An 18,160-nucleotide genomic window follows, 5' to 3' on the forward strand; every position below is an offset into this window, starting at 1 on the left:
TCATCATTTTAACCAGTTTTTTTTGCCTTTTTTTTGGTTTGTTTTTGTTTCTTGTTTTTTAACACGGGGTTTCACTGTGTAGCCCTGGATATCCTAGAACTTGAACTCAATCTGTCTTGAACTAGGCTGGCCTCGAATTAAAAAATTCCCCAGCCTCTACCTTGTGAGTGCTGCGATAAAAGGTGTGTGCCACCACCACCACCTGGCATTCTAATCAGTCTTAAAACAGTGCACAATTCAGTGGTGTTAAAAATTCTTCTCAATGTTGTACAACCACGGCTGCTATCTCTGCTCCCTCGTATGCTGCCCTGTGCTGAGAACACACACCATGCAGGTGTGCTTAGTGCCCCAGCGCCAATCTTGCCACACATGGAAATGCTCCATGTACACAGGTGCTCGTATTTGCCCATTTTGCCACTGAGACTGACATGAAGGGGTTAAGTTCCTTATGGTGGATCACAGGGTCAGCAAGGCACGTCTGTAGGGCTTCAAAGTCAATGCCTTACATGGTTTTGGGCTCCATTCAGACCGAGGACCACAGAGGAATGAAGGTATCTTAATGTACCTATTATGCCTACATAGAAAATGAATTTAAAAATACCTCGATCAAACTTTGAATTAGGAAGAGGTCTGAAATTTTTCTAACCCAATAAAATGGAAATTGTACAGTACTTGTTCACTTTATTTAATGGAATAATTCATTTTAAGAATCATAAAAGAATATTTATAGGGCTTTCATGAGTTCATCTGAAGCATTCAACGCCCAGACCTATTTTCTACCATTAGGCACCTCAACTTTAAAACCGTCTATCACAAGGTTATGCAGAAGCAGCCTCTGTGGTTTGCGAACAGAAATAGTTCAACAGTGCCATCAAGAAAGGCTCCTTCCAGGGCTCGAAGGGCCAGTGACTGCCACACTCTGGAATGCACGAGTCACAGAGAAGCCTGACACACAAAAAGGCAGGCCTGGCCTTACTCACTTAGGGCTCTGAACTGGGACTTTTAGTCTGTCACCCACGTCACTCTGATTTCAAAAAAAGGGGATCTCAGTCTGGAATCCAGGGCTAAGCCACACAACACAGAATCACCTGCATCTATTTCCTGGAATTCCCTGATAAAGGCGCACAGAAAGAACCTCTCAAACACAGCTGCTGCTCTCCTCTTGGGCAACGTACTGTTGGGGTTGGCAGGGATGCAGATATGAACTATAGGGTAAAGTCATTTTATTTCATTTCTTTTATCTTACCAAGCTCAAAGTCAAAATGTGGTGGATTGAGCTGGAGAAATGGCTTGGTGGGCAACTGCTGGCTGCACAAGCGTAAGGACCTGAGTTCAAATCCCTAAGCCCTTACAGAGCCAAGCACAATGACAAACATCATTGCAATGAGCGTGGGAGGCTCGTGGACCAGCTAGCCTGGTGTCTTAGACAAGGTGGGGACAGAGGACAGATACCTGAGGTCACCTTCTGACCTCCAAATGTCTGCCATGGCACAGGTGCGCTCGCCCTTAGATATAGAAAGGTGTATATATACACATATGTAAACACATATCAGGTACACAGATACATAAAAAATAATATGCGACAATTTTAATTCAAAGCAAAGGAACCAACACTAAGATATGAGAAAACTTTCTCTGAGGCAGAACCCCGAAGTATGTGCATGAGCATAATTTTGTCTTTTTTTTTTTTTTTTTTTTTTTGCAGTGCTAAGTATTGAACTCAGGACATGGTACATGCTGGGCAAGGTCTCTTCCTGCTTCACTGCTGAGCTACATCTCCAGTCACACAAATCTTTAAGATCCACGCTGGTGAGGAAAGAGAGGAGTGAGAGTCCATATTTTTCGAAAGAAGACGTCTGCCTGCCTGCACACACAGTCAAGAACACAGGGCTTGTCTAGCTTGCACAGGGTTCTGGGTCCTGTCACAGCAGCACACGCACACACACGCACACACAGACACACAGACACACACACACACTGGCTGGGTCCATCCCCACTGGTTACACTCCTAAGGAAGAAACAGACTCCTAGCCACCGGTGCTGCTGGAGAAGGCAGGTAGGGCAGGCAGGGTTCTGGGAAAGCTGTGACAGACTGTCGCTGCCTCCTCAAGAAACGCAATACTATTTTAAGAGATAAACAAGTGTGGCCGTGGTTAAAGATAATCACAGTCAGATGTTGGCGAAAGTAGGCAAACATCTCTAGGCCTGTGCTATTTAGGGTCTAAAAGAGTATGTATGTGTGAGCGCATTTGTGTGTGTGTTGTGTGTATACACGCCAGGCCATGCTTATGTTTAGAGCTTTGGTAACACACATTTACAAATACAAAGAAAACTAATACCCTACGGAAAGACGCTTCTGGAAGTGTTACCACATCTGAGGGCCAAAAGGCAGTCAATAGGGAGCTGCGCTAATACGATTCCACCAAAGCAATAACAACCAAAGGGACTCAAGGCTGGAATTCAGTTGGGCAGCAGAGTAAATGGAGAGGGAAGAGACTACTTATTCAGCCACCGGGGAGAACAGTTTCATGTCTCTGAGCTCCAGTCTTGCCCGTGAAATGTGTAGGTTGGACCCCAAGAGCCAAAGGCCAAGAGATACTGCAGTCACTGACCATAAACTGCTGTCTGTCTTTGCTAAGGAAGCTCCATCCTAATCCAGGCACCACTCCCGACCCTTCTAGACCCAAACCTTTCTTCACATGGTCTCAGTGAACAGAGGTCCCTTCCCGACAAAAGTCTTTCTGCCCTTTGAGGACTGTGCAGGAGAGATGGGCTCTGTTCAGTGGTTCTTAAACCAGTACTGTTTCTCATCAGACCCACGCTGACATTCACTGTAGTGGCCATCTATGTGCTCTTCATAAGAGCGCTTCAGACTTCCTGGTTTTGAGAGCTGAAACCCTGCCTGTTCATTCTCTCCCCCAGCAAGGGGTCCTACAATAGCTCGGATATTTAACTCCCTGAACTAGAGGGATTGATTCAAGGAGGAAATGACACAAATTAGATGGAGAGGAAATCAGGACCTCTCCCTCCCCACAGAACACGAAGTTCTGTAAGTTGGTACATGCCTTTTATCTCAGGAGACAGAGACAGGAGGATCTCTGTGAGATGGGCCTGATCTACAGAGAGTCCTAGACCTGCCAGTGCTACATAGTGAAACCTTGTCTAAAAACCACAAAACTAACTTAATCCTTGTGTGTGTGTGTGTGTGTGTGTAAGAGTGAGAGATGCGGTTTTTAAATACAAAAAGCTCTAGTTAGTTGACTGCTATGGCAGAACAGAAATGAGATTGATGTAAATGGTAGATCAGATATTTACCAGAGCCAAGACGATAACTATAGTAATTAAAAGAATACATTTTAGAGGATCTTGATCATGAATACAGAGTAATAGCACACAATGAGCAAAACTGATGGCCCTTAGTAGTGGTTTGCCAAAAAAAAAAAATGCTTAAAGAATTCAACATAGGCTTCTTCTTCTTCTGGAAAACACCAAATGGCGGATGACGCCGGTGCAGCGGGAGGGTCCGGAGGACCCGGGGGCCCAGGATTAGGAGGCCATGGCGGATTCAGGATTCGGCAGCGGTCTGAGGGGCCGCGGCCATGGTCGAGGCTGTGGCCGAGGGCGAGGCCACGGGGCTCGCGGAGGTAAAGCTGAAGACAAGGAGTGGATTCCCGTCACCAAGCTGGGCCGCCTGGTTAAGGACATGAAGATCAAGTCCCTAGAGGAGATCTACCTGTTCTCCCTGCCCATTAAGGAATCTGAGATTATTGACTTTTTCCTGGGAGCTTCCCTAAAGGATGAGGTTCTGAAGATCATGCCCGTGCAGAAGCAGACTAGGGCAGGCCAGCGGACCAGGTTCAAGGCTTTCGTTGCTATTGGGGACTACAATGGTCACGTAGGTCTCGGTGTCAAGTGCTCCAAGGAGGTAGCCACTGCCATCCGTGGGGCCATTATCTTGGCCAAGCTTTCCATTGTCCCTGTGCGGAGAGGCTACTGGGGGAACAAGATTGGCAAGCCCCACACTGTTCCTTGCAAAGTGACAGGTCGCTGTGGTTCTGTGCTGGTGCGTCTCATCCCTGCCCCCAGAGGCACTGGCATAGTCTCTGCTCCTGTCCCCAAGAAGCTACTGATGATGGCTGGCATCGATGACTGCTACACATCAGCCAGGGGCTGCACTGCCACCCTGGGCAACTTTGCCAAGGCCACCTTTGATGCCATCTCTAAGACCTACAGCTACCTGACCCCCGACCTCTGGAAAGAGACTGTGTTCACCAAGTCTCCTTATCAGGAATTCACTGACCATCTTGTGAAAAACCACACCAGAGTCTCTGTTCAGAGGACCCAGGCTCCAGCTGTGGCCACCACATAAGGGTTTTTATACAAGGAAAATAAAAGTGAATTAGGTCTGTTAAAAAAAAAAAAGAATTCAACATAGGGCTGGAGAGATGGCTCAGCAGGTAAACAACCCGCCTTGCAATCATGAGGACTGGAGCTTAGATCCCCAGAATCCACACAAATACTACGTAGGCATGGCAACCCATCTATAATTCCAGTCTCAGAAGACAGACATGGGATCCTCAGAGCAGGCTAGTGAGACTATGGTATTGGCATGCTCTGTGTTTGATTGAGAGGTCCTGTCCTTAAAGAGCCTGGTTGAGAGCTATCCAGAAAGAGTCCGGACGTTATCTCTGGACCTCCACATGAATGTGCATACACATATGCATTCATGTGTGTGAACACATAAACACACAAACCACACAAACAAACTCATGAAGAGAAGAAAAATGGAAAATTAAAAATAAAAACATCCAACCCACTGGCCTCCTGGATTTGAGAGGAGCCCTTTCTGAAGAGAAACCATCACCTCGCATGAGCCCAAGATCTACAAACCAACAATGGAGAGGCTTCTGTGGCTCGAAGATTAGGCAGAAGGCCTAGACTGAAAGCCCATGTCCTGTGCTCATCTCCTTGGACGCTTTGAGAAACGCTCACTTGTCGAACTCCATCCCACTCAAGAGCTCCCCTGGAATTAAGGCCGTGTGAAGACAAGAAACATCTGGCAATGGGGAGAACATTGCTGCCCTCACACTAGACTTTGCTGAGCGCATCCTATAGGCTGGGGAACCAGGAAATATGTATATTCACCTGAATCCATACAACCACATATGGTCTCTTAAGCAGACCGGGGAGGAGATGGCACGCAGAATTCTGTCAGGTAACCAGACAAGTCGGCAAACTTGGGGAGGACGAAACCCTGGGAAGAATCTCAGTTTGATTCCCCTGGATTTTAAAGACTTGAACCAAAAGAAGAATTGTACATTATTAGCTCTTTTACTTAAAAATAAATAAATAAATAAATAAGGAAAGAAAGAAAGAAAGAAAGAAAGAAAGAAAGAAAGAAAGAAAGAAAGAAAGAAAGACAGACAGACAGGCAGGTTCCAGAGAGCTGGCTGACCTACATTCCCTTCTCCACCAAGCCCACTTGGGACACTAGCCAGGCACTTCTCCACAAAAGCGCTGTGGTCTTTCCACCCTCTTAATTTCCAGTAGGATACTTTGTAAAGACGCAGGAACTCAGCACGGCTCTCCCAGCTTGTCCCAGGAACTGCTTCCTGAGCATCTGCCAGAGATCAGAGGGATGCACACGCAAAGATGAGCCCACTCTGGAAGCGCCAGGCATGCCTATGTTATGGCACAGAGTGCTTAATGTGACCAGCCTTACAAACGGCAAATGTGGCTGACTCATACAGAGACAAATTTACATGTGGAATCGGCTGCAGGCCTTGGCTGTTGCACATTGCAGGGCCTGACATGGCAAAGGCATTCTGCGAACTGGACTTCAGACATTGGTCCTGCCCTGTCTCTGCCATATGCACCCACTGATCCAGGAGAAGATGCCAACTGAATAAAGGCACAAGCCAGCAACCTATCAACGTAACACAATGAGCAGGTTATATCTCGTTAACCTGGGACTAGCTGTCTTTGGATTAGGAGACAAAGGTGAACACATAACTGTTGGCAAGAAGCCACGGCAATTACAGATCCAGTAAGTTATGTCATTGACCCTTTACAATGGGAGGAATCTGAGAGGGTGGAGAATGTGAGAGACTTTCTCTAAGGGACCCAGCCGAGCTAGGATAAAGGCCAACAGTCCCCTGTCCTGTCTCTCCCCACCCTGACCTCCCCCTCATTTTCTCCCAGGGCTGGTTAGGCTGTTGGGAAGACTCACCCACCTTCCTGTCCACCTCCCACACATATACACACCCTGGGAACAGTCCAGCTCTGCTTTTGCTCTCACAGCTCTGGCTTGCTTAGCTGGCAGAAGGGTCAGAGTTAAATTTAGACCTGACCACCTCCCTGGGACTCAGCTGGATCACTAGCTACATGAGGAGAGATGTAGTCGCACTAGTCGGGCTAGCTATGAACACTCAACCAGAAGCCCTACTTGGTAGTTAGGCTGAAAGTTAAACGGGAAAGGGGCAGGATTTCTAAACAAAATCACAAAAGGAATGGAAGATAAAACAAACTAGAAAGACTGAAATAAACCTTACAAGGGTTGCTGAGGCGTCTGCCCCTAGCAGAAGCTCTTGTTTCCCTTCTTTTCTGAGATGGGCACTCCCTGTGTTGCCCGGGCTGGCCTTGACATCCTTGGCTCAGGTGACAGTCCCAGTGTTGGGATCATGGTGGGACACTGTGCTCAGCCTATCTGTGCTACTGAAACAAACTAGCTTCAAGCAAGGTGCGAAAACCCAAACTCCACACAGCCATCAGGCCTTGTTGTGCTCTTTGACTATGCTTTGTGTGTTTTCCCATAACACTTAGCAAGGCCTTTTGGAAAGATTCTTTAAATACGGCCCAGAGGACAAACAGTGTGTACTTAGGGACCCAGTGAAAGGTAGCAAAGAAGCTTTTAATACTCATGTCACACGCTCAGACAGGGCCCCACTTGTCCAACATTCTCAGTGTCCTATTTGTTTTTATCTTTTTTGTCTTCACTCAAGAGTACCTAGAAAATATATGCTTGTAAAACACACACACACACACACACACACAGAGAGAGAGAGAGAGAGAGAGAGAGAGAGAGAGAGAGAGAGAGACCTAACCCATGGCTCCATCCACAGTGTAAACAGATGAGGGCAGAGCTTTATTCTGCTTTTGTTTCTGTTTATCTCCCAGTCTGTGGAGGAATCACCCATGATTAGGAGTCAGGCATACTCTGGGAGGACCTCATAGTCTTCAGTTTGACTGGACCACACTGGGTGTCCATGCCTAGCTTTAGATTAATGTTGACTTTCCTGTCCACCTAGCCTGGAGGAGTGATAGGAAACCCCTTGGAAGTCTCAAAAAGTCTTCTGGCCTTGCTTGGATACTCCAGGTCACTCAGGAAGACTGTGATGGAATAGGACCAGCTGGACCTAGCACTCAGCTCTTGGTTGTGGAGAATTAAGTTGTGGTTTTAGACGGACTTGTGTTCCCGAGTGGTAGAGGGTCCCCAGGATCCCTGTAGACATTTGTGAACACAAGCTATAGTGCTTACCATGGGAAAGATTTTTGGGCAAGGCATACTTCTAGGAACCTGGAAGGAAATTCCAGTTCACTGGGCCCCTGTGTCCTAGATTTTTTTTTCCAAAAAGCTTGGTTCCCCCTGATCCAGTCCATTTACCCTTTCTATCTCCCCAAACAAAAAGAGCAGGTGCATTCTGTTTTTCACTACCAACCCTTCAAAGGCCAAATAATCTGCTCTAGTTAGCATGATGTCATTTCCTCATTTCCATCAAAAAATAGAAAGAGGCGAAAGTGCAACAGATAGCATTCAACACAATAATTACCTGCAAAATATCATCTCCATTCTAACATGATAGCATCCAAGTGCTGCACACGCCACTATTTTTTTTTTTTTTTTGTACTGTGCCTTTGAAACCTGGCGTGTGCAGCAGGGGCACATCCCAATTTGAACTAGCTTCATTTCAAGCCCTCAAAACCCCATGTAGCGAACAACAGATTGGACAATGCAGCTCTGGATGGCCTCTCTACTCTGCTTTCTTCGTGGTCCTCTGAATGTTTTTCTTCCTTCATCCCCATAAAAATGGGTCCCTTTATCCCAGCTCTTTAAAAGCGCTCACCTGTCTTCCACTCCTTGGGACATCTGGAGGATGATTCCCGTTAGTTTCTGCTTAATCACACTAACGATCAGAGAGAAGCTTGGGGTGTCAGCCTTTAGTGACCAACTCTTCACCCTTCTGTTTGTTTGCTGTAACTGTTTCACACATATGGACCAGTTCCCGAGCCCAACTGCAAAATATTTGGGAGCATGGAAGCATCTTGAATTCTTCTATGAGCACTAGTCTAACATCGGTATTCCCAGAATTTTGGAATAAAACAGAAAGTGTGTGCTTTAACATTCCACAGGATTAAGGAATGGCTGAAATCATTTTTTTCTCTTTCTTTCCTTCTTTCTTTCCTTCCTTCCTTCCTTCCTTCCTTCCTTCCTTCCTTCCTTCCTTCCTTCCTTCCTTCTGAAATCATTTGAACATGTCCTTTGGCATAGTCTGCAGGGACTTCTGGGAGCTTCATAACAACCTAACCCCTAGCACTTACAACAAGCCAGGACTGAGTGGTTTATATGTGTTCATTCACCTAAGCTTTGAAAAAAAAAAACCCATGAATAGATTCCACGGTCATTTCTACTTTCCAGAAAAAGAAACCAAGAAGAAGAATGTATTTATGTAATTTGTACAAGGTCACGGAGAAAAGCAGTTGATCAGGCACTCACGTCCACTGTGACTGCTGTATTCAACCTTTCAACTACTGCAGTCTATTACCTTGCAATACAGAACCACAAAATGCAGTTCTATTTTTACACTGTATGTTAGTGCATATCCCAAGAATCAAAGGTATTAGTTTGTATACTCTGAGCCGGGCATTTCTCTCATATAAAAGAATTAGGCTAATTCAGAAAATGTAAACAGAAATAAACAGTTGGGGAGCCATGAAATTCCAAGTTCCAGAGGGTCCTTTTCATAATCCTAAACAAACCAGCACACGGTTCCTTCCAAAGGGCATGAAGCTACGAGCAATAAATGAGCCTCCAAATTCAGATACACCCCAAGTTGAAGAACCCTCTTTCTAGGAATCTGTCCTTGGGAAGCAGGTATGGGCATGTATCATTTTAATACTGTTTAGAGCAAAAGCGAGAAATTGCTTGAGAGAAGGATGATTAAATATGAACAATTCATATTGATACAAGATTAAAAAGCATCTAGTAGTATTTGTTAGGTCTTAAACCTGGGAACAAAGGGACCCAGGTGCCTATTTAATGTATCAAAACAGACCTGGGTTTCAACACCAGATGAATGGAAAAAGAAAAAGAATTAAAGGAAGATATAACAGGTTCCTAGGTATGGTGGAGAAGGTTTATTGTAGATATGAGGGCGGTTATAGCCAGAGGCAGAGACTTGTGGGAGAGTCTAGAGTGAACTCATAAAAGGGAAACCTGCCCCTGGGTGGGAAAGTTCAGGGCAGGGGGCAGGGCATTCCAGCCATACCGTGTAACAGGTAGGGACCAAGGGATACTGGGAGGACTGGGCAGCCAGGTAGGCTTTGATATGATAAATAGGCACTTCAGTTTGTTCTTGGTCCCCAGTTTGAGACCCAACAAGTATTCAAATGAAATAGGAAGCCCAAACATGTGGTTCCTTCTATGGAGGGACCACTATGGTCCATCTCAAGCTACCAATGAGTTAGTAATTTGTTCTCAAAGTCTAGGATATTTTGTAACTCTTGTGAATACACACACACTAGAAGTTATCTTTAGGTGATGGAATTTTATCTTCACTTGCCTATATTTAATTTTTTTCCATTTACATATTTTTCTAGACAGAAAAATCGAAGTTTCTTTCTAATTTGCATAGATTTAATGACCTCTATTTCAAGGAATATCTCAAAGAAAAACATACAACTCTTGAACTTACTTTTTGAAATTAACCATATGACTAAGGGGAGGAGGGAGGGTCAACAATACAGCTCCAGCCTCTGGAGTTTATAGATATCCTGAGGGGACAGATCTACGTGGGGAAAATCAGACCTGTGCAGAAATGGAAGCTAAGGAAGGCAAACAAACACCCCCCCAAAAGAAACTCCAGACCAGGTATCAGAGTGCCCACACAGCCTAAACAACTCAGAAGCTACAATCCTCAACTGCTACAAGACTCCCGCCAACAGTTCTCCAGCTCGAGTCTGTTGGCAGAGCAGTACCTTGGCCATCCTGGAGGGCTGGGGACATAGCTTAAGAGACAGTGTCCTTGCCCAGCATGTGAAGACTCTGAGTTCCATCACCACCACTGGGGAAAAAAAAATCCTGCTGGGTGGTGGTGGCACAGATTTTAAACCTAGCACTTGGAAGACAGAGGCAGGCAGATCTCTGAGTTCTAGGCTGGTCTGGTGTACAGATCAAGTTCTGGAACGGCCAGGGCTACACAGAGAAACCCTGTCCTGAAAAACAAACAAACAAACAAACAAACAAACAAACAAAAAGCCTTCCGCCCACATGGAAGATGTTCTCGAGGTGAAGTAAAAGCAAGCTCTAAAGCAGTATGTAAATTACAAGACGGTTTGCCCAGAAGGAGGTGGACCATGCAGCGGTGATGATTTGTCTAACGCTTGGTTTTGCTGTTGAACATAGTAAAGAAGCAGAAGCAGAAGCAGAAGCAGCACTTGCTGAGTGAGATGCCCTCACCTCCCTTACCTCACCCCAGAGCGACCACAGCACAGAGATCTCCAGATTCCTCATTCCCCGCTCCTATCCTGCCCCCAGTTCAGGGACTGCGACTGACAAGGAGAGGCCTCCTTAACTTCCCAAAATGAGAATTCCCCAGGGGAGAGGTGGCCTTCCCACACAGAATGCTTTTTCTTTCTGGAGCTGGGGGAAGGGAGAGGGAGGAGATGGAGTAGGAGAGAGAGAGAGGAGAGAGAGAGGAGAGAGAGAGAGAGAGAGAGAGAGAGAGAGAGAGAGAGAGAGAGAGAGAGAGAGAGAGAGAGAGAAACCGAAAAGAAGTCAAAGAGGAAACACAGTTTCCCACCAGGTCACCAGATCAGGCTACTAAGCCTTTGTGTCTCACCCCCAGGGAACGCTGCAACCACCTGGAGAGCTTGTTAAATCACAAACTAACTGTTAGATCCTGGGACTGAGCGTGTCTACCATAGCCCTGAGTGACCACTCTTAGTCACTTCTGCTCCCAGGCATTCTGCCAGGGAGGAAAGAGGATTCGCAGCCCTGGTGTGAGGCTGGACCTTGCAAACCGGCCGATGTGGACTGTCCACCACTTGGGGAAGCTGGGTTCCCCTGTGGCTGAGAAGATAATACCCCTCCATCCATAAGAACACACAGATTCTCATACAGGAAGTGGGGGAACTATGGATGTCCTGAGAACTGGGGATGCAGCAGTGGCTCTGGGAGAGGAAACGCATGCTCACAAGTCATTAAACCCCAGGGAAGAGCAGACAGCTGCAAACGACATAGCTGCTGCTTTAACCCAGCAACAGAAAGGGGTTCCCTTCCTTCCAATTTGGGTTTCCTCGAAGTGGTCACCAGAAGGACAGGAAGAATGTGGAAGAACCAGCTCAGAAGCTATCAAGTTTTCTCTTGGACAGGCAAAGCCATTGGCAGCCTCTCAGCCACCTCAGGGTGTACCCGAGGCCCCGCTCCTTCCAGGAAGTATCGCACAGAAAGTCGCACTGCCTCCAAAAAGTGGAAAGATAAATCCCATTAGTCACTGAAAAAGACCAGGCAGGGAGCCAAGCCACCTTGTCCCTTACCTGTGAACTCTATAGGTGACCCTGTCTGAACACCAGCTGAACATCCAGATCTCAGGGGCTGCACTAATAGGCAGGGTGGGGGTGGGTGGAGTGGGGGTGAGTGAGTGGGGGAGGGATAGTTTGTTTTTGTTTCTCAGTCTAGGCAGAAACAGTCTGAAGGTGCAACAAAGGCTGTGTGCCCTTAGTAGCTGCACCATGGGCAGAGAAGTACGCCTTAGATTGCTAGCTGAGGTCAAGGAGCGGGCGAAAAATGGCCTTTTCTTTTTAGAAAATGTGGGTTCTCAGGATCAAAACTTCTAAAACGACGACGTCGTGATGAGATAGAGCACTTGCTAATGTAGGTGAGGCCTGACTTCCAGCCCCAGCAAAAACAAAATAATCCCCTGTGTCACTGCACAAAAGAAGCACAACTTGGGGTCACTTACGGTTCTCAGTCTTTGGTTGACTCTTTTACGGGATAAAATGATTATGACACTAGCAGCATTCATAGGTTTTAAAATTGATTTAATTATTTGTAAAAGGAAAGGACAAATCTGTGTTCCCTGCTTTGACAACTCCACAACACTGAAACATAGTGACGATGGCAATGGCTCGAGCCAAGACCATTAAATAGTTTAGGAATGCAGATTTACACCATTGCGACACAGAGGCCAGAGTCTATGTCTAGTATACTGCTGATGTTAATAGCAGGACTTTAAAAACATGTTCCGTGCCTGGTGCTGTGCTGAGCCCTCCACAGACATTGTCTTAACTGGTCCTCACAGCGGGCCCCACTGTAGTAAACATCATCTTGATTCCCATCCTCTCCCAGGTCTCTAGTTCAGGGCTAACAGGTGGTCAGCTCAAACGTTTGTCAAGTGAATTAAAATGCGAAGTATTACATACAACCAGGAGCAGTCAAGGATGGAAGGAGAGGACTGCCGTTTCGTGGATGCATTTCCACCTGCAGGGATACACATTAAGAATGCGTGCCTGAGGTTCCAGCTACTTGGAAGGCTGGGGTAGGAAGATGAGTCAGGAGAATGGTTTGAGCCCAAGAATTGGAGGCTAACCTGGGCAGCATAATAAGTCTCTTATAAATAAATAAATAAATAAATAGACAAGAAAAGAGGTTATCTTTTGAATGAACTGAACCAGAGGTCAAAACATACGGCAACAAAATCACACGAATGTTTAATAGGAATGATATAGAGCTAGGCTGGCATACGTTGTCTTATCCCTGGATAGAAGAGTCTTTAGAGTGAACCAGGCAGATGGTATCATTACCCCCAAGAACAACAAAGCATTCCATAGCCAACATCTGAGCTTCCACTGGGGAGTGATGTCTGCACTTTTCAGTGGCATCTCAGTGAAGAGATGTTCCATGCCCAGAGATAGAGTAGAGGAAGGATCCTGGGAAGGCATTCTGGTCCTGCTACTACTAATGGCTGGTCTGGTCTCTTCCCTTTTCTAGAAAAATAAAATGAATATTGCTTCCGTCTGGTTCTAGCTTCCCTTCAGCACTTCTGCTGGAGAAGGCCCTCTCGAGGCTCAGCCTTTCCTCCGGTCAGGTTTCAGCCCCTTGCCTCTCCAGGACTTTTGGGAATGGCTAGACTGGGTCTGGGGCTTTATTTGAAGTGATATCACTGAAGAGGAGCTGTGTTTTTAAGAGGTGGGGCAAACCAGAATGACCCTATTGATGAGGACACATTGGACATGGAGAAATCATATTGGTATCGATTAGGAATTTAGCCCTGCTGGCTAAATTCCATAGTACTGAAAGGTACTACGCAGGCTGTTGGGAGGGAAAAGTCATCAATGCTCTTAACTGCAAATCTTGTGCACCGCAATAATGACGGCTGGTGCAAGAAATGCATCGGTGCAATAGTGGCACTGATGTTAAAAGGGTAACCAACCTCTTGGATTTTAGGTCTGCTCTGCAAGAGCGAAGATATGTCTGATATTGCAAATCTGGCTAAGAACCTGTATTTGTGAATCTCGTAAGCACTGGGGTGAAACTACTCCTCTTATTTTGCCAAAATGCCACAGTATCAAACTGACCTCGGAATTTATATCTTCTACCTATATATTATTGCAGGTCATCATCAGAAAGGTTTGTGCAGTGAATGGAGGTTTAATGTAAGAACTCAAACAGGTCAAAGTGCAGAGAATAAGTGATCATGGTGTGTTCAGCTGCAAATAGTACATCGATATCACACCCCCTCCACAAGGCTCAGAGATCATCATGGAAGTAGAGAGCAAAGGAATTCTACGAGTCAGAGGTTGGGGAGGGCGGGAGCAAACGAGACATGGCAGGACCATGGAACTCATGCATTCATGACAGCTATTCCTGCACAGGCCTGCACAATATCAAACCAACTAACATCCTAGCATGGAATGGGAAGGGGGCTCATGAGTCCCCACTTCTAACTAAGGAACCACCATCATTACTGGCTCCTGCAGGAGGGAGAGCCAGTTTTCTTTAAGGGTGTGGTTCTTAATAAGTCCACCATGCTCCAGGAGATGGCCCCATACCCAGAAGCATACGAACAACACAGATTGGAGTTAATAGGTAATTACATTTTTCAGAAAACGGTTAAAAGTTCAGGTGTGGAAGGCAGGTTATCAGGATGGATTCTAGATCTACTGTTCAAGCCCTGTATGTCCTCAATCACCCTATGGCATAGTGTCTATCTCTGTACAGCAGGGATGATAAAAATTATCATCTGAAAAAGAGAGAGGGGGCAAAATTTCAGGGAAGAAGAGAACTAGGGTAAGGTTCTCAAAATGAGTATCATGGAACAGAAGTCGATAGCGCTGGAGTCAGGTGTGCCCACAGCATCACTGTAAGGGGTCAGGATAGTCCTCAGTGTTCACCTGCATGCCCACCTGCATTTTAATGCTCCCTCCCATAGCAGGATTTCCCTTCCAGCACTCACCACTGCTGTCTGGATCATAGCTCACATCCCTGATAATCCTCATCAGTTAGGAGATACGGAAGTCAGAGACAGTTAGGGACAGTGTGTGGGAATAGTGTGTGTATTTGGTGTCTCTCCCCAGATTAGGGTTTATCCATGGGGTGGGGGACCAAGAGGTATGTTGGGGAAAACTAAATGTCAAATGGTGATTTGAGTTTTCAGGTCTAAGGTACATGGATTTTTGTCCCTTGGGTAGTAAGTTAAAGTGTCATATGGAACCTCTTCCAGGTGATCAACACCTTTTTAAAGGAACTTGGTGTCATGGTTTCACACATCAAATGCAGTTTATAAAGTGAGTTGTATCACATCAAGTCATAAGGCTCCTGGTTAGGGAGTCGGGGAAAAGGCAGGGAAAAAAATTAAGATAAATATAGAGAAGGCTGACTTTGGATATCATGTGACTCTCCAGAAACTGGTCCAGACCCTCTGATGCCTATACTGAAAGCACCATGGGTGGATTCACCTAGACTAAGTCGTGGACCACCACCCTCCCCTCTGAGATGCTCAGCCTGCTGAAGTATCTCAGTGTAAGTGAGAAGACAGGACAGCACCAGGCTTCACATATAAGGACTTGGGGATGGCAATAAACAAGCGTGGCTAATTGGAGGGTTCTTGTCCACATATCCCAAGTGAATTACAAGCTGACTGGAAAATTGAGAGCCCTAAAATTGGCATCCTTCTAGAAAGATCGGGGCTCCATGATCTAAGTCACAAAATTTTGTGGGACATATACAGGCTTCAGGTGATTTAAAAATCTCCTTAGACACTCAGAAAGACATTTAAACAGTTTTGTATTTTAAATTAAATTCATATATTTATTCATTTATCATGGTGGTGGGTGAGTGCTTAACACGGTTTGCATGTAGAGGTCAGAGGACAACTCCAAAGAAATTGGCCCTCTCCTTCCACCAAGTAGGTCCCAGGGATAAAACTTGGGTTGCTGGGCTTGGCAGCAAGCACCTTTCCCAGCTGAGCCATCTTGCTGGCCCAGCAGGTTTTTCATCTTATTTGTTTCTTCTTTCTTTATGTTTTAGTTTGTTTGCTTATTTGTTTGTTTTGAGACAGGGTTTCTCTGTATAGCCTTGTCCATCTTGGAACTCTGTAGACCAAGGCTGGACACAAACTCAGAGATTCACGGGTCTCTGCCTCCTGAGTGCTGGGGATTAAAGGTGTGCATCGCCACTGCCCAGCTTATGTTTTTTTCTTAAACTTTGAGCTAACTAAAGAAGTCGCTTAAGTTGGCCCACTTCTTAAAGGACAGACTGGCTGCCCGAGCAGTGCCCAGTTCCCTGAGAGGGTGACACCGGTGATTTATAGCCCTTCAGACACACGCATGCTGGTATCTACTTCTCTTCCTTAGGCCATTATTGCTTTCCCTCTCAAAGAAGCAGCTGTAAATACAGCGCTCATTTTTCCCTCCTCACCCTATCTCTATTTCCTTACAAGAAAAGGGTGGGCCTGCTGTTATTTTCCCTTCGCACCGGATGTCAAGGTAGGTATTCTCTGTGATATTACTGTGCTCAACAGAATCAAAATATAAACAAACAAGCAAAGAAGGGGGGGAATCCCCCTTTTACAAGTCAGAAGACAAGCTCAACTAAATGGGCGCATACTTTCAGCCAAATGTGAAGTTTATAGCCCACAGAGGGGCATTTACTGAATCCCTGGCTTTTTTCCTAGTGACAGCAACTCAAAACACACCACTCCGCCCAGAGACATTCAGTATGGCTCTCTAAGCTTCAAGCAAAAAAATAACTAGAGCCTTCGACTTCTTCATTCCTTTTACTTTGTGCTGGGTGGGTTTTGAGTCCTCTACATTCTGATGGACAGGTAACCAGTTTGCAAATACCTGCTGACCTGGGAACCACAGCTGTGGGCTCTGACCTATGAGCCTCAGAGGCAGGCAGGCAGCAAGAGAGCAAATTCAGAGGGAAAAGAGACGAAATGATGAGCTGCCTTTATTTAAAGGGGGAAGTAGCTCCCTACTGCCTTCCAATGGTAGCAAGTCTGCAAGACCTGAGAAACTGGTTTCGGTGAGTAGGCCGAAGGATAAGTCCAGCCGGTGAACACCCAGCAGTGGAACCTCTCCCCTGTCCTTTCCTTCTGCAGTGGGGCATCCTCCCACAAAGTTCTGGGCTCCAGGCAATACGCTGCAGACAGCTTCAAAACAGACCTTATCTTCTCTGTTTGCTGCTGAATCGATGCCCTGGGGCTGAGTAGAGACTCCCAGCTCCCTTTTCAGGCAGCACCTCAGATGCTATCTCACTCTGCCCAGCCCCCAGACAGGTCCAGCCTTATACCTTTTAAATCTAGGAAAAGTGAGGGGCAGAAGCCTGAATGGTGGGAGGGCAGCTTTGGTAGCAGCTTTTATCACCTCTCACCAGCTTTAGTCCATGATCTGGGGCAGCTCCAGCTAGCTCCAGCAAACCCCCTTTCCCACGCCCCCTCTCCTAGCCACAGAGCCTGCACCACCAAATTCTGAATTCTCAGGCTGGTGCCCTGGTTCCCCCACTTCTCTGCTCAGCAAAGGAAGGCAGGGACAACTCACAAAACTGCACTGCACCATGTGGATCCAAGAAGGCCAGCTGCAGGGGACATGTGCACCACCACAAACCCCACATTCCTCTTTGACCGGAAACGGACTCCCAAGAAAGCCTGCCTGAAAACCCTTCATCCTAGGGCAGGCAGCACAGCTTTCAGAGCAAACCTATCCACTCAGATCCCACTGGCTGCTTCCGGCTTCCCCTCCTCCCTCCCTTCAGTTCCCAGCCTGGGTTTCCAGTCCCTGCCCTCTCCGACCCCTCCTCCCTCTGAAAGTCCACTTTTGAAGCAGGATACAGCTCCTTTTCAGGCTGTTCAAAATTAATGAAGACACAAGAGAATCTGTTGCTGAACCTTGATGACACGGGAGAAGGTCCTTAAGATGTCATCGGTCTTTGGTCACACAGCTGTTTAGGACTGGGAGTTTGCCAGGCTTATGAGGGTCACTTGGGTAACTCCATGGGAAGGTGGTATGGGTGCTGCTTAGATTATGGGTCTTAGACTGAGGATCTGTAAATTGGACCGAAGTCACAATTGGTGGGAAAAAAAAATTAGGGCAAAAACCAAATAAGAGGTATGGCCTTTTGTCTCAAATCACACAAACATTCTTTCTTCCCCGCTCTCCAGGCTGAAGTGGTAAAGCGATATGAACAGCTTAAGGATTCACCCCACCCCCTTTTCTTCCAGGAGAAGCTACACTACCCACAATCGTCCCTCTGAGACCCTTCTCACTCACTCTGTTTTGCAAGCTGCTTTGGGGAAACTAGTTGCTTCCTGCCAGTCTCTTCAATGACATTAAAATTAGCAGAATAATTAAATACAGTCCTAATTGGGTCCAAAAAAGAGTT

General features: G+C 46.3%; 1 protein-coding gene and 1 pseudogene across 11 annotated transcripts in view; one reads left to right on the plus strand and one right to left on the minus strand.

Annotated features, from left to right (window-relative positions):
- The window catches only part of Kalrn (kalirin RhoGEF kinase), a 603,131-nt gene that overhangs the window by 90,588 nt on the left and 494,383 nt on the right, over window positions 1–18,160 (minus strand). The gene's annotated exons all lie outside the window — the stretch shown is intronic.
- On the plus strand, window positions 3,478–4,409 carry LOC126512156 (40S ribosomal protein S2-like; annotated as a pseudogene).

The sequence above is a fragment of the Alexandromys fortis genome, unplaced genomic scaffold (genome assembly GCF_014885135.2).
Source record: "Alexandromys fortis isolate MF-2015 unplaced genomic scaffold, M_Fortis_MF-2015_v1.1 scaffold_119, whole genome shotgun sequence".
NCBI classification, from domain to species: domain Eukaryota; kingdom Metazoa; phylum Chordata; class Mammalia; order Rodentia; family Cricetidae; genus Alexandromys; species Alexandromys fortis.